We start from the raw sequence: 13301 nt of genomic DNA, 5'->3' as shown, positions 1-13301 counted from the left end.
GATGGATATAAAAATGTGGCATTCATGTTCAACGTGGCCGAGCATGAATGACCATGCTCAAGCAAATTATGCGTATGAGCATAGATGAATATAAAAATGTGGCATTCATGCTCAACATGGTTTGAGTATGTAAATATACTGGTCATGCTCAAGAAAAATATGCATGAGTTTCCAAGCATGAAACAAAAATCAATTATAGGCATCAAGGTGCCATAACAACCAACCCAATCAAGCATTGAAATCTAGTGGCAATGATCTCCACTTCGGGCAAACAAAGCCAAGTGTTGAGTGCAACTCAAGTAGCAAAAGATCCTTTCAACTGACTACCAATGTTTAATGCCTAAGCTACGTATAAGTCTACTCTCCATTGGGATCAAAAATCAAACATTCAGCCTCACAATACATGCATATTGAGACAACCAACAACGTGATGATAGACAGAGATATAAGTTTCAAACATGTTTACTAAGATGTAGTAGCGGGTTTGCAACCAACATGATTATATCTATGCAAGAATGCCTCAATATACTTTGTTTGACCCAAAGCAATACCCTAATCACAATGCTTGAACTGGATTCCTAAATGATGATCCATGATACTCAAATCTAACATTTCAAAAGTAGAGTTCAAATCGGCCTTAAATTAAACATTATGAGTCCCATTAGGACTTGTATAGGTATTATTTTGGCTTTTATAAAAACCATAAAGAATCACAAACATGCATGAATTTTCCCACACCAAGTATGCGGTGCTTCCTTAAATCTCTAAAATTCTTCTTTAACCTACGTGCTTTAGTTTTCCTTCCTTTTTGAACAAATTCACAAAACCGTGTTACGCACACCTTGTTCAAATCACCTTTCAAAAACCCGAATTCAATGTCCAATTGAGTATATTCCATCCATTATACTTTGCAAACAATATCTATCATTGTTATGTGAGAAGTGTGAGAAAATTATTCTTTATAATCAATGCCATCTCTTTGTGCATAATCTTTTTGAAACAAACTCACCTTGTAGCAATTATTTTACCATCTCACTTGCATTTCAACTTATACACCCAATTTGTAGCAATGGTTTGTGTGCAAAAGGAGGCAAAGTACATAAAGACTTGGAGCCAATCTTGACAATTGCACCATCTCCAACTTGCGTTATAGTTGTATCTTGACAAATGAAATAAGTTCTTGCTCGTCACAAAGACTTTATCAAGACAATTTGATGCAAAAAGCATATTAAGGATTGATATCAGTACGAGTAGGTAAAGGTTCAAGCAATTTGCTATCCCACAATGTTTGTACCTTTCATTTGGGCATCAACCTAGAGACCTAAAGTTTTTCCATCTCCCCACTCCATATTTCATCCTGTACATCTCCTTTGTGTTATTTGAATTGGTTTCTACGTGTTGTGGTTAACCATTTCCTCTCATCATTAAAATTCTTAATTTTGATCTAATTTGGTTTTGTGAAGTCCAAATGTTCTTGAAGGTGTGTAGAAACAAAGGAAAGTGCTTTCTTTGAAGTGCATCAACTTCATTCTAAACAAACTGGCTTCACAACATATTTTTTTCTTAAGTTTGAAGCAATATAAGATTCTTCATTCCAACAACATTCAATCACAACATTGTGTAAGCAGTTTGAAGAATAGTGAAATTGGTTAAATGAAATCAACAATGTATTCTATCTATCACTTATTCTCTCAAGAAATTCCAAGGTTACAACCATAAATTATTTTAATAACTCGGTCCAAAACTTAACCTCGAGGCTCTTGCAATTATCTACAAGACAAAAAGCTGCTCTCTTAAACATGTAATTGCTTCTATGATGAGATTATTTTAAGTGTTTTAATACCCACTTGATGTCATTGTGAAAAACACCAAATTCTTGAATGGATGAAGATTCCATATCGTTTTTTGACGTGATTTCATCGTAAAAAATACCAAATTGTTGAATCGATAAAGATTTCGTATTGTTCTTTGACTTCTTTTGGGTAGCACGTACTTATTGAACGCCAAATCTTATTTAAGCTTTTTCTTGAAATATAAATAACATGCCTACCCAAGATTCTTTTGCTATGGATCAAAATTTTGTTCTCTTCCAAGAGCTTGAAGATGAATGTAATACTTGAAATTTCATTTAGTAACAATTCAAAGAGCTATAAGAATGGACCTCTCACAAACGCAATCATGAAAGCAATGAAGGATCCAAACAACTTATCAAAGTGATTAAAAGAAGAATCTTACATGCACAAGCCAAGAGGAAAGAAAGCCCAATCTCTCAGAAAATAATCAGTCTCACGAAATATTATGATGGAAGAAAGGACGCTTGCATGATTCTCTCTTGGTTTATCCTCTTTGGATAACTACTTTCAAGAAGAAAAGTTTAAGAAATGAGATAAGTTGATGTCTATGACAAATTAGACATGGAACATGAATGAATGCCCTCATTAATAACATAAATAATCTAAAGAATATAAAGAAAAAGATACACATATGCTAGATATTCTTCGATACAAGATAAAGTATTCTGTAGTGCATCTTCCCAATGCTCAATCTATAGAAAAATCCAAACATACTCATCAATAGGAGTTCATTAGACACATCGACACTGTCTTTAAAAACTATAATTTCTTTGGTGTAATTGGGCTAAATTCTACGTGTAGCATCACAATCTTTCATAGCTTTCTCCCACTGTCCATATTTGATTTGCATGCTGCTCGATTGCATAGCAAGAAGATATTAATTGGGTGACTCTCAAGTCCCTTTGCATACAATGCTAGCATTCAAAAAATCGACCTACTTTGAATAACTCCAAATTGTCTTGGTGTGGCAAAGATGATTTTATTTGCGAGGATAAATCTTTACAATAGATTTGGCTACATTAATTGATCCTTCAAATCCAGTAATGAACAAAGCAGTAGATTAGTTGCTTTTTTGCCAAACTAACATGAAGATAACATGAAAACATGGACAATTACAAACATGTAATTTTAGTAAACATCTATGGCCTTAACTCCCAAGAGCCAATTTAACTTGTGCCCTTACAATTAGCATAAATGGATTTGCTAAAATGACACTTGACTTGATTAGGGAGCTAGATTGCTTGATGGACTACAGATAGGCTTGGTCTCAAGAGCATGCGAACCAAGTGCTGAGCATGCTCAATGCTTGCTCCTCCCTCCAGGAAATGGATTATGAGGAAGTGGATTGCCAGCTAGGCCGGCTACACTGAGTCCTGCAAAGCACGGGTAGGCCTTGTAAAGGCCTCATGTTGGCAGCACTAAGGTCCAAGCAATTGCCCATAGGTTGAGGGTGTCGTGAAAGCTGATGGGTTATTGCCATGAGAAGCAAGCAATCGTGAGAGGAGGCGCATGCGGCCTTGCTTCTAGTTGCCAAGTGTGTAGTGGGTGTAATGATTACATTTGGCTCACACGCCCCAACCAAGCCTTCAATGTGACTCTCGTCATCTCGTTGCTCACATTGACTTCCACACTCTCTAGCTTTTAAATGCGCCCACTAGCTCTGCCTTTACTTGTAAAATGGTTGTGGACCCATACTACAAGAAGCCCAATAGCCACAACTCAAGAACAGAAGCCACGAGGTGTGTTACACCCCCCCCCCCCCCCAACAAAAACTACAAAGATCTGTGACAAGAGGAGATGGCACTGCCTAACCACATTAAAATAAATTCTTTGTCATTTGACTCTGCAAGATCATCCTCATCTATGCGTTGAATCATGTCTAGTGCCCTATGAATTAGCTTCTTCTTGATAGCCGCTAAGCTACTTTGTTAATGAAGTATCTCTTAGGAGACATTCAGGGGTAATGTTCCTAAATCAATGATACCTTGGCATGACACATAGAGTAATTACATCAAATTGACTACTTTCATTCTGGCAAACAATCTACTCATCATCGTTTGTTCACAAAAGATATCTTCAAAAATGCGAGATACTTGGGAAGAATTTCATTGAACTCATAAGATATGAATACTCGTCTGACATAAAGTTTCAAAAGTAATTTGTTGGTATTGTAGTTTTCATAAAGATCATGAGAAGCCATCAGTGGGAGAGAAGTGCCCTGAATTCCACATCACCCTCTGCATTGAAATGAGTCCAACCAAGTGGCTTGTATCTAGTCCTATGCCTACAAACCAAACGCACTCGGTACATAAGCAAAGGAGAATGTAAATAGAGGCTTATATGAAAAAGAGTGTGTATCTACCCTACACAAACTTTTGTAAACAATGAAAAAAATTGGCCTAATCCTCATCATAAATTTCTTTGGAACTCCTCAGCCAGATAGCTTTCACATCGTTTAAGAGATGCCAATCCCAAGCGTTATCCTTGACCTTTTTTGTTTTGGGATATGTATCATGCACCTGGGGTGTTCACCAGGAAATATGTAAGATAGCACGTGCAAACAAAATAAGGATTTATAATTAGGTCCATTTACATAAAAATGTACTTACATAAAGGGTTTCTTAATTGAGAAAGTGAAAATTTTCATACATAAGGCTACTTTTTTTTATTACAAAAATGCATACATAAGGGGTACATATAATACTTGAAAATATACAAGTAAAGGATTATTTAAATACCTCTTGTTTGCACGTGCTATATGCAATTTTTACATAGTGGACTCCCTAGGATCATGCATTCACCCATCAATCAAGTCCACATAAACAAATCAAAAAATAAAAAATAAATATTAAACTCACTGCTTTTAATGTCTTCTTCAGACTCCTCATCTTTAGTAGCTGATAGCAGTCAAAAAATCATCACATAAGCTTAAGCAAAGCATTAGGAAATTTCAGAGGTCATTTGGAGGGCCATATGAAGAGAGAGAAAAATAGAGCGCGTCCAATGAGCACGAAGACTACGTTACGTAGGAAAGTACGTGGAAAGACTCAAAAAATAGGAAAATAGCATAAAACTTTCACGAATCTAGGATTGTAGCATCGTAATTTCCTTCCTTTTACCGAGCTTTTAGGTGCTTGCATGTGGTCCCACTTCTGATATTCTCTTATGGTCATTAACGTACTGGAGGGTGACCATTAAGCCCGCACAAGATATTGGAATTCTAAAACACTTTCCCTCCATTAGAATGCTTTCAAAGTGAATCTCCCTCCACTAAAGCTTTTCTCTGAGAGCTATGGCGTCCACGTCTTCTCGCCCAAGAGGCTCCAGGTGTTTACTGTCTCTCACACCAACAACCAACAACTGCACTTTGCCTAGAAGGCCAAGTAGTAGCATATCCTCAATTACAATACAAGCTTCAATAAGTGCAGAGAACCAATGGGTTGGACAAAGGATAAACAAAGGTTCATGGGTCCTCATGCAACCAAGAAGACCCAAGAGGTCTAGTGGTATCAACGTTTACCGCTCAGCATGGAAGACCAGAGTGTTGGATTTCAAAGTTGAAATCGGCAAAAGATCTGTAAAGGAAGTTCTTGTTCAGCATGTGTTTACCCATCCTGAGGTGATAGCAAACGGTGGAAATGTATCAGATATACATCAACCACGTTGCAATTGTAAGTACTCTTGACATGTGAACTTACTGATACTCTCATTATAACTTTTCTTATATATTTTGCAATGTTTCTCCTGCTTGTTATGAGCAATGTCTCCATTCTTCACAGCTCAATTACATTAGATTTGTCATTTGTACTTATTGATACTCTTAGTTTAACTCTTCTTATATATATTGCAGATGTTTATCCCTCTTCTTATGAGCAATGGGAGCCTGTGGAGTGCATAATAGGCCTCTTCCATGTTGTTCATGCCCACATTGGTTCTCTACAGTATTCAGAGAGGAGCAGCAAAAGACTGGCTGATGAGGGAATCTTTTTTTATGACCACTTTTACCAACTCAGCTCAGGGAATAAGAATGGCATGTTGGTGAAAGTGCCTCTACCAACCGATTGGAACACTGTGGACTGGCCAGTTCCCGAGGAAACAATGGTGGAGGCAATGCGAAGTAAGCTCTACAAGGATATACAAAGGTCTCTACGTAGCTCTATTCCTACCAAACTGGTTAGAATTGCAAATTTCTGTCCTGTTGCACTCTTCATAGAGCTGTTTCATAGCTACAACATCCGAGTTACAAAAACTATGTTCATGTGCAAGTCATTTCAGCAGTCATCCTGTGACAAACTTCTTGACAAAGGATGGTATGCAAAGGAAGAGATTGGTTTACGGTGCGAGGTCGCGCTTGATACTCTAGTTGTCAAGTACATGATTGCAAGCCAATCACTGTTACTCTCGTTTTGGTATATGCGATCACAAATGCTCAACGGTAAGTACATTCCTATGGACCAGGTTTCTGTAGGTTTGGAAGATAATCCTGCTGTGGATGTGGATGTGATTGATAAAGAGCATGGCCTACTGTTGGTGGTTACAATAAGGGAGCTATGCAGTCTTCAACATTTGCGGCATGACATAATTGAAGAGTCAATGGACAAGGACCTATCAGATTTTTCCTTTTTCCTAGCTGGCCGTAAGGTGATGCAGCGAAGGGAAAAAGATATTTTGTGCAAAGAGTTGGATGGTCGGGTTGAAGTAGTGTCAATGTAACAGATATTCTTGTGAACCCAAGTTTATACAAATGACTTTCAAGACATGAAGTTTATTGAGCTCATTTTTCAATTGTGCCCTGTGAAAAAGTGTGCTTGAAATACATTTCTTTACCATGTCAAATATCTCTCTCTCTCTCTCTCTCTCTCTCTCTCTCTCTCTCTCTCTCTCTCTCTCTCTATGTTAGACAAGACAAAGACATGATAGAAGAGTCATCTTAATTCATTAGAAAGTACAAACTCGTCTGTGAACAATGGACTGAGATACAATTTCTGTAAGTATGGAATCAGAATGTCTTCAAGGTAAAAATCGAAGGAATGCCCCTCGAAAGAAGGTGGTGAGACAGTTGTTCCCGGCGGATTTAGTTCTCCCTTTTCAGGAGTATCATCAATTAGTAGTGTATTAGTTGCATCAAAGGGTACACCGATTTGGCTAAACGGTTTGTACAAAAGAGGTAAGTGTGGTTTTTTAGGGTGGTAGTGGCCCTCAACGGTAACGCATTTTCTTTGATCATACAAAAAGGCAAAATCTGACGTGTGAGCGTGGCATACACTACAAACTATTGCAACTAGTGGCGACAAGTTTTGCCTTTGCATTGAAGACCATATGGAAACTCTGAAGCGCGGAAGAAGAAACTGAATAAATTCCTTGGTTCCTAGACGAACCACGACTCGACAAGTTCCCATCCAAAACGTTTGCAAATCCTCAAAGGGTCCTCTGTCACTGAGAGGCACCCGCATCAGCAGCAATCCATTGACGTCCAAGATAATCAACCTCTGTAAAAGTTGACAAGTACATATAAGTAGTTAGAAGCTGAACATATTTTGCCATACTTGAATAGACATTACCGGAACAACCGTATCTACAGGTAGAAAGGGTCCATACTGGGTCTCTGTAGTGTTCATGTCGTTGTTGCTCTCCTCTGCTTTATCTTCATAGTCATCATTCACATCTTCATCAGGGGTCTCCCCCATGGCTCTTTCTGCCTCATTCAAGGTTTCCTCCAAGGTCTTTTCCTCTCCCTCGGTTGATCGGCTTGCCTCATACATCCTTGCCTGATCCATATCATTTTTCTCATCCCTAGGCCTGCTTTCCTCATCCATATCCTTTTGCTCATCTATAGGCCTGCTTTCCTCATCTTGGGTTTCAGCCATAGGCTCTTTTGGCTCCTCCACTGGCTGACTTGGCTCTTTCATTGTCTCCTCTGGTTGTACCCTAGCACCTTCCATATGCTCATTTGACCTTTCCTCATCCTCGGCTCTTTCATCTTCTGCTGATATGACCCCCTCGGCCCGTTGTGATTCCACTGTATCGGATGTAGGGGTTTGTCGTGGTGGCACGTCATGTTTTGTTAGATCAATAGTGCGGTCATCCAAGCCGCTATCTTCAAGCTCTCTGGGGCTAGACATAGTAAGCAGGTGTTGTATTAAACTTACCCGGTATCTTTGCAAATAATCATATGTGTAGTTTTTTAAAGCACTCTGCAAAATTGAAAGACCACATGGTGAGAATTCTTTTATAGACTAAACCAAAACTAACTGAATGCATTGCCAAATGGGTACCTTAGTCATGAAAGGTGTTAATGCAAAGTAGCTTTGCAGGACATATTCTGCATGGAGAAGACATCTCCAGCCGCAAGAATTTCCATCGGTTTGATTTGGGACAGGTACATCTTTGATTGGGGCCTTGTATAGTTCATACCTTCCACATAGCTTGCCATAGGCAAGCAACAACCTCTTTATACAACTGCACAAAGCAATGTCAAGATGTTAGCATGAGGCTTCAAATTTACATGGATATCTATAAGAAACACTTTCTGATACAAAACACTTACAACCTAATTTCAGGGTGGGTTCCTTTTATTGAATTGAACACCCACACTGCTGGTTGGTCAACATCAAGGCATATGAGACTCCAGTGATGGTTGTTCTCATATGGAAAGATGATGACAGTAACTTCCAGCATAGCACAGTGGAGAAACCAACTCTCAAAGGTCCCAGATGGACTGTTCTTTTGTCTAATAATCACTGACATTTGTGGATCAAGAAGAAACACCTCTGTGTGGGTGTGCAGTGGGAGTTGACTTTTGATCAGGCTGCAGAGACTCTACCTGAATTAACAAACCTATTATCTGAGTTTTCAAAGCTAGCAAGATAGTAACACTTACTTAAGACAAGCATAGATAATTGTGTCTAAAATCTGAGCATCTAGATTCTGCAATAAATTAATGTCCACTTTTTGCAGAGCTAGCTTTCTGGCTCCATCTACAAATGGTATCTCTGCAAGCAAACCATCCTTCATTGAAAGTAGAGTTTCTTGGTTGCTTGCCTCTATGGAGAGGGTCACATTGCACTCTGTTTGCCTCTGGGACTCCACTGCTACTTTTGCTTTCTCCTTAAGCTCTGCTTCCCTCATGTCCTCTGTTTGGCGAGCAATAGTCTCTGCCCTTGCCCTTGTATTCACATCATGTGTGACATCTACAACTGTGAGTTGTGGCACTAGCTCCGGGGGGTATAACAAAATTTCCCTCATTTTCTTATCCTTGCAGACATTGGGGACCAGTAGTTTGTCATACCTCCACCTTATTCTTTTCAGTGTCTCACTATCTTTGTCCATTATAGTAACCCTGTGGGCATGGGCTGCAACAATGGTCATGTCACTGAAGTACTCTAGTAGGAAGTCCTCTGCTGCTTCCTGTAGAGCCATTAATGCCACCACCTTCCACCTTTTGGTGCCCCAGGTAGCTTCATCACATATGGACCTCACCATCCTCTGGAAGGGCAGCTTTGGTATGCATAAATCTACACATTTCTGTGCCTTTCTGATTTCTCTGAAAAGTCCCATGCAGGTTTGCAACTTCTTCATCCTTGGCCCTTTCAGAATTTTATTTGGTTTTCCAGGTCTTTTCTTTGGGGTTGCAGATCTGCTACTTGCTTTAGATGCTAATCCTGGTCCCTTGCCTGCCTTCCTTGCAGTGGCTTTTGTTCTAGCCATTTCACTGTACACAAAAAGAAGAGTCTCTCTCTCTTTCTCTCTCTCTCTCTCTCTCTCTCTCTCTCTCTCTCCTTTCTATAGCTTAGCATATTTAAATAGAGAGAGAGAGAGAGAGAGAGATAGATAGATAGATAGATAGATAGATAGATAGTTCTATTATCGTCCTGGGAGGTCAAATATGACCTATGGGACCAAATGAACATGTCACGTGGTGTGAGTGGAGTTCATAAGTGACTCTCGATGCTCAAAAATGGCTGAAATGAGCGTAGCAATAGAGAGTCCACATCGTGGTTGGGAGAGGAAGGTATGTAGGGAGAGCTCATGGCTGAATATATGGGGAAAAGAGGACCTAATGTGGTCAAAAGCTGAGCACTCAAGTAGTGTGTGGTACTCACTCTCTCGCACTTGACGAGGGCATAAGGTGCAAAGTCGATGACACTCCTCGCCAGTGCCCCAACGTCCTGTCTCGCAGCGTAGAGAATGGGAGCTAAGACGAATGGAGGCAATGGTGCGGATCGCACTCAACGGGATGGGCTCAAGGATGTAGGAATGGGTTCGGTTACCTCGTTCCGAGAAGAAGAGAGATTTGTAGTTTGGGGCAACGTGTGTGGTGTAATGGCTGAAGCGAGAACCTCCGGATTTCTCCCAAGCCATGATACATTGGCGTTGTAAGAAGGCCTCATTAACTTGGGAGTCGATCGACGCATCCTTGACCAAGTGACATGCATCCCATCTTCCAAACCATTTCTTGATATCAAGCATCCACCCCGAACTTAGTATTTTGCTCTTGCATGTCTTTTGAACCTTTTGACTTGCTTCATATGCGATTCTAGGAAGTCGATGCAAAGGGCTACGTTGTGTCTTACTCATGTACTCCACAACCCTTTCCATGCCCAAGACCTCAATGGGAAGCGATCCGGACTCAAGAAGTAAGAGCATGTAGGGTGTTTGTGTCTTGACTTGGAGAAAGTTGGTGAGAAAACGCTTTTGGACATTCTCAAACTCTTTCCAAGTAGACTTTCCGATGCTTCCACCCCACACCTCCACTCCATAAAGAAGCACCGGTGTCACCAATGTGTCAAAGAGGTACTTTTTGAGAGCCCAACACTTGATCTCTCCTGCATTGCACATGTTCTCAAATGCATAATAAGCCCTCTTTCCGGCTTCCAAGCGACGCATTGCACAATCCTTCCATTTATGATTGGATGGAACCTCAAGGCCAAGGTACTTGAAGTGATCTACCACTTCAAGTTTCTCATTGTTGTATACAATGCATGGATTTTCGTCATTGAGGGTCTTTACAAGCATAACCTTGGTTTTGGATCCATTCACGATCAGCCCGCTATGTAGGCAAAAGCGTTCCAAGACACTCATAAGCTTTTGTGCATCTTCTAAGGTATGTGCCAAGAGCACTACATCATCGGCATAAAGCAAAAGCATGATCACCGCATTTCCAATCTTAACCTCTTCTATGCCTTCTTGCTGCATAAAATCAAGAACCATGTATTCCAATTCATCAATGAGTAGCCCAAAGAGGGTTGGGGAAAGTGGGCATCCTTGTTTGACACCAATAGTGCTTGCAAAAAATTTTGAAATTCCATCTCCCATACGTAATCGACATATCACTTTTTGGTAGATACGAAAGACTGCATGCATAAATTCTCTCGGCACTTGAAGGCTTTGCATACGTCTCCAAAGATTTCCTCGTGGTACCATGTCAAAAGCTTTCTTGAAATCCACAAAGCAACAATACAACTTTTTTCCTTTCAATCGAGACGCTTCCATAAGAACTCGAAGAGTGACAAGGTGATCAATAGTGCTATGATGCTTTCGAAAACCTGCTTGGCCAAGCGCACGTTTGCCATTCTTTTTAGCCCATTCACTTATCTTCATCTCCATGATACATCCAAATAACTTTGCCATCAAAGAACCAACCATTATAGTGCGATAGTTGTTCACATTGTTTACATCTCCTCCTTTGTGCAAAGGTTTGATCCAATTTGCACTCCAATCATGAGGCATGCCATACTGAAGTGCAAGGTTAAACATATCGCATATCCAATATCGTGTTTTCTTGCTTGTCCATTTAATCATTTCAGCCTTGACACCTTGAAGGTCACCTGCCTTGCGAGTAGCAAGTTTCTCAAGCGCGCGGCATACATCTTCAATGGTAAAGAAGGGAGACATAAATGGAAGGGAGCTACAACCCTCCATCTTATCAACATTGGGTTGCTCATAGAGGTTCTTACAATGCATATACATATCCTCAAGAGTCAAGTCACCAAAGCTCTCAACGCGCTTGCCTTTTAGATTTTGCCAAAACTTGCCACATGCATGTGCTTTCTCTTGTGCTAAAAGAAGTTGTTTTTCGACTTCCCACCTTCTCCTCTTCTTTTGAACAAGTGCTTTGTATGTGTGTGAACATTCCAAGTAAACTTCCTTGTCTTTGATTGCATCCAATCTTAGCAAGTGTTTTCGGGCTTGACTACATTCCATGTCAAACCATTTCTTCTTGGTGCTACCCTTCTTAGACCTTTTGCAAGACATGTGTTTCACCGAAAAGCATTCCTTCGCACAAGAGAAAATTACTTCTTTGAAAACTTTCCACTTGCATTCTAATGTTGGGCTCCCTTGATGCTCTATCATGCTTAACATTTGGTCCACCATATCAGCATATATAAGTGCTCGTTTGAAGTCTAGACATAGGTACAAATGATTCACATCATGATTGGAGGCTACATGCTCGGGCCGTTTACCACACTTGAGGTCAATACATAACATCCTATGATCCGATTCCGGTTTCCATTCACCAAGTGTAAAGCTTTGTATGCATTCTAGAGTGGCTTCTGAGAACAACATATAGTCAATCACGCTAGCACCATTGTGCTTTCTACATGTAAAGTCATTGGTGCCTTGCCATAGAGATACACCATTTGCAATGAGCATTCCGGTACTATTGCACATATGTAGAAGTGACTTTCCATAGTGATCCACTTCTTTTGCATCATTAGAACTTCGATTATACATGTATGAGTCATCCACTCTTCTTGATACATGCGGCATGTCGACTTGTTGTGTGTCGTGTTGTAACATATTTGTGCGAGCATTCATGTCTCCAAAAACAATGACTTCACCTTGATCCTTGTAATGAGCAATGTCTTCCTCTAGTTCAACAAAGGGCTGATCTCTATCCATATTCAAGCGAGCATAAAAGTTGGAGTCATAGTGAGGAATGTAGCAGCCGGCCACAAACATGACTTGACCATTTGGTGGGCTGATTTTCAGCCATAAGTAGCGTTTATACTTATCTTCTTTGACAATGGAAACATCTTTCAAACCCTTTTTGGTCATACATGCTACGCCTCCTTGGCCTCTTCGTTGCTTTGCATTTTTGGCCCACATCAAAGAATGTACATCGTATTTGTCAAATCCAAGAATTCGTTGCGCATCATGCTCCCATGTTTCGACAAGAAGTATCACATCGGAGTCATTGGTAAGCTCATCAATGCCAATTCCCGCATTCCATGGATACCCGTTACAATTCCAAAAGCTTATTCGCAAGCGTGAGTTGGTCTCATAGATCATGTGTCCCTATTTGTTGGGTGGACTTGCATCCTCCTCAAGTGACTTTTCTTCTTGAGATGATACCTTAACCTTCTTGCTTCTTTCCTCGTATGCTTTGCGACGTACATTTTGTTGCATAAGAGTGCGATCCTCATATACATTACAACCCGTTCCTTT

The 13301-nt window shown here is 40.2% G+C and overlaps 1 pseudogene; it reads right to left on the bottom strand.

The window, feature by feature from the left end:
* Nucleotides 1-3625: 3625 nt before the first annotated feature.
* The window catches only part of LOC147450024 (endoplasmin homolog), an 18015-nt pseudogene continuing 8339 nt past the window's right edge, over nucleotides 3626-13301 (bottom strand).

This window comes from Adiantum capillus-veneris, chromosome 9, assembly GCF_014529385.1.
Source record: "Adiantum capillus-veneris isolate H3 chromosome 9, ASM1452938v2, whole genome shotgun sequence".
NCBI lineage: Eukaryota > Viridiplantae > Streptophyta > Polypodiopsida > Polypodiales > Pteridaceae > Adiantum > Adiantum capillus-veneris.
Note: the sequence above shows the minus strand (reverse complement) of the source record. Positions and strands in the feature narration are given on the sequence as shown.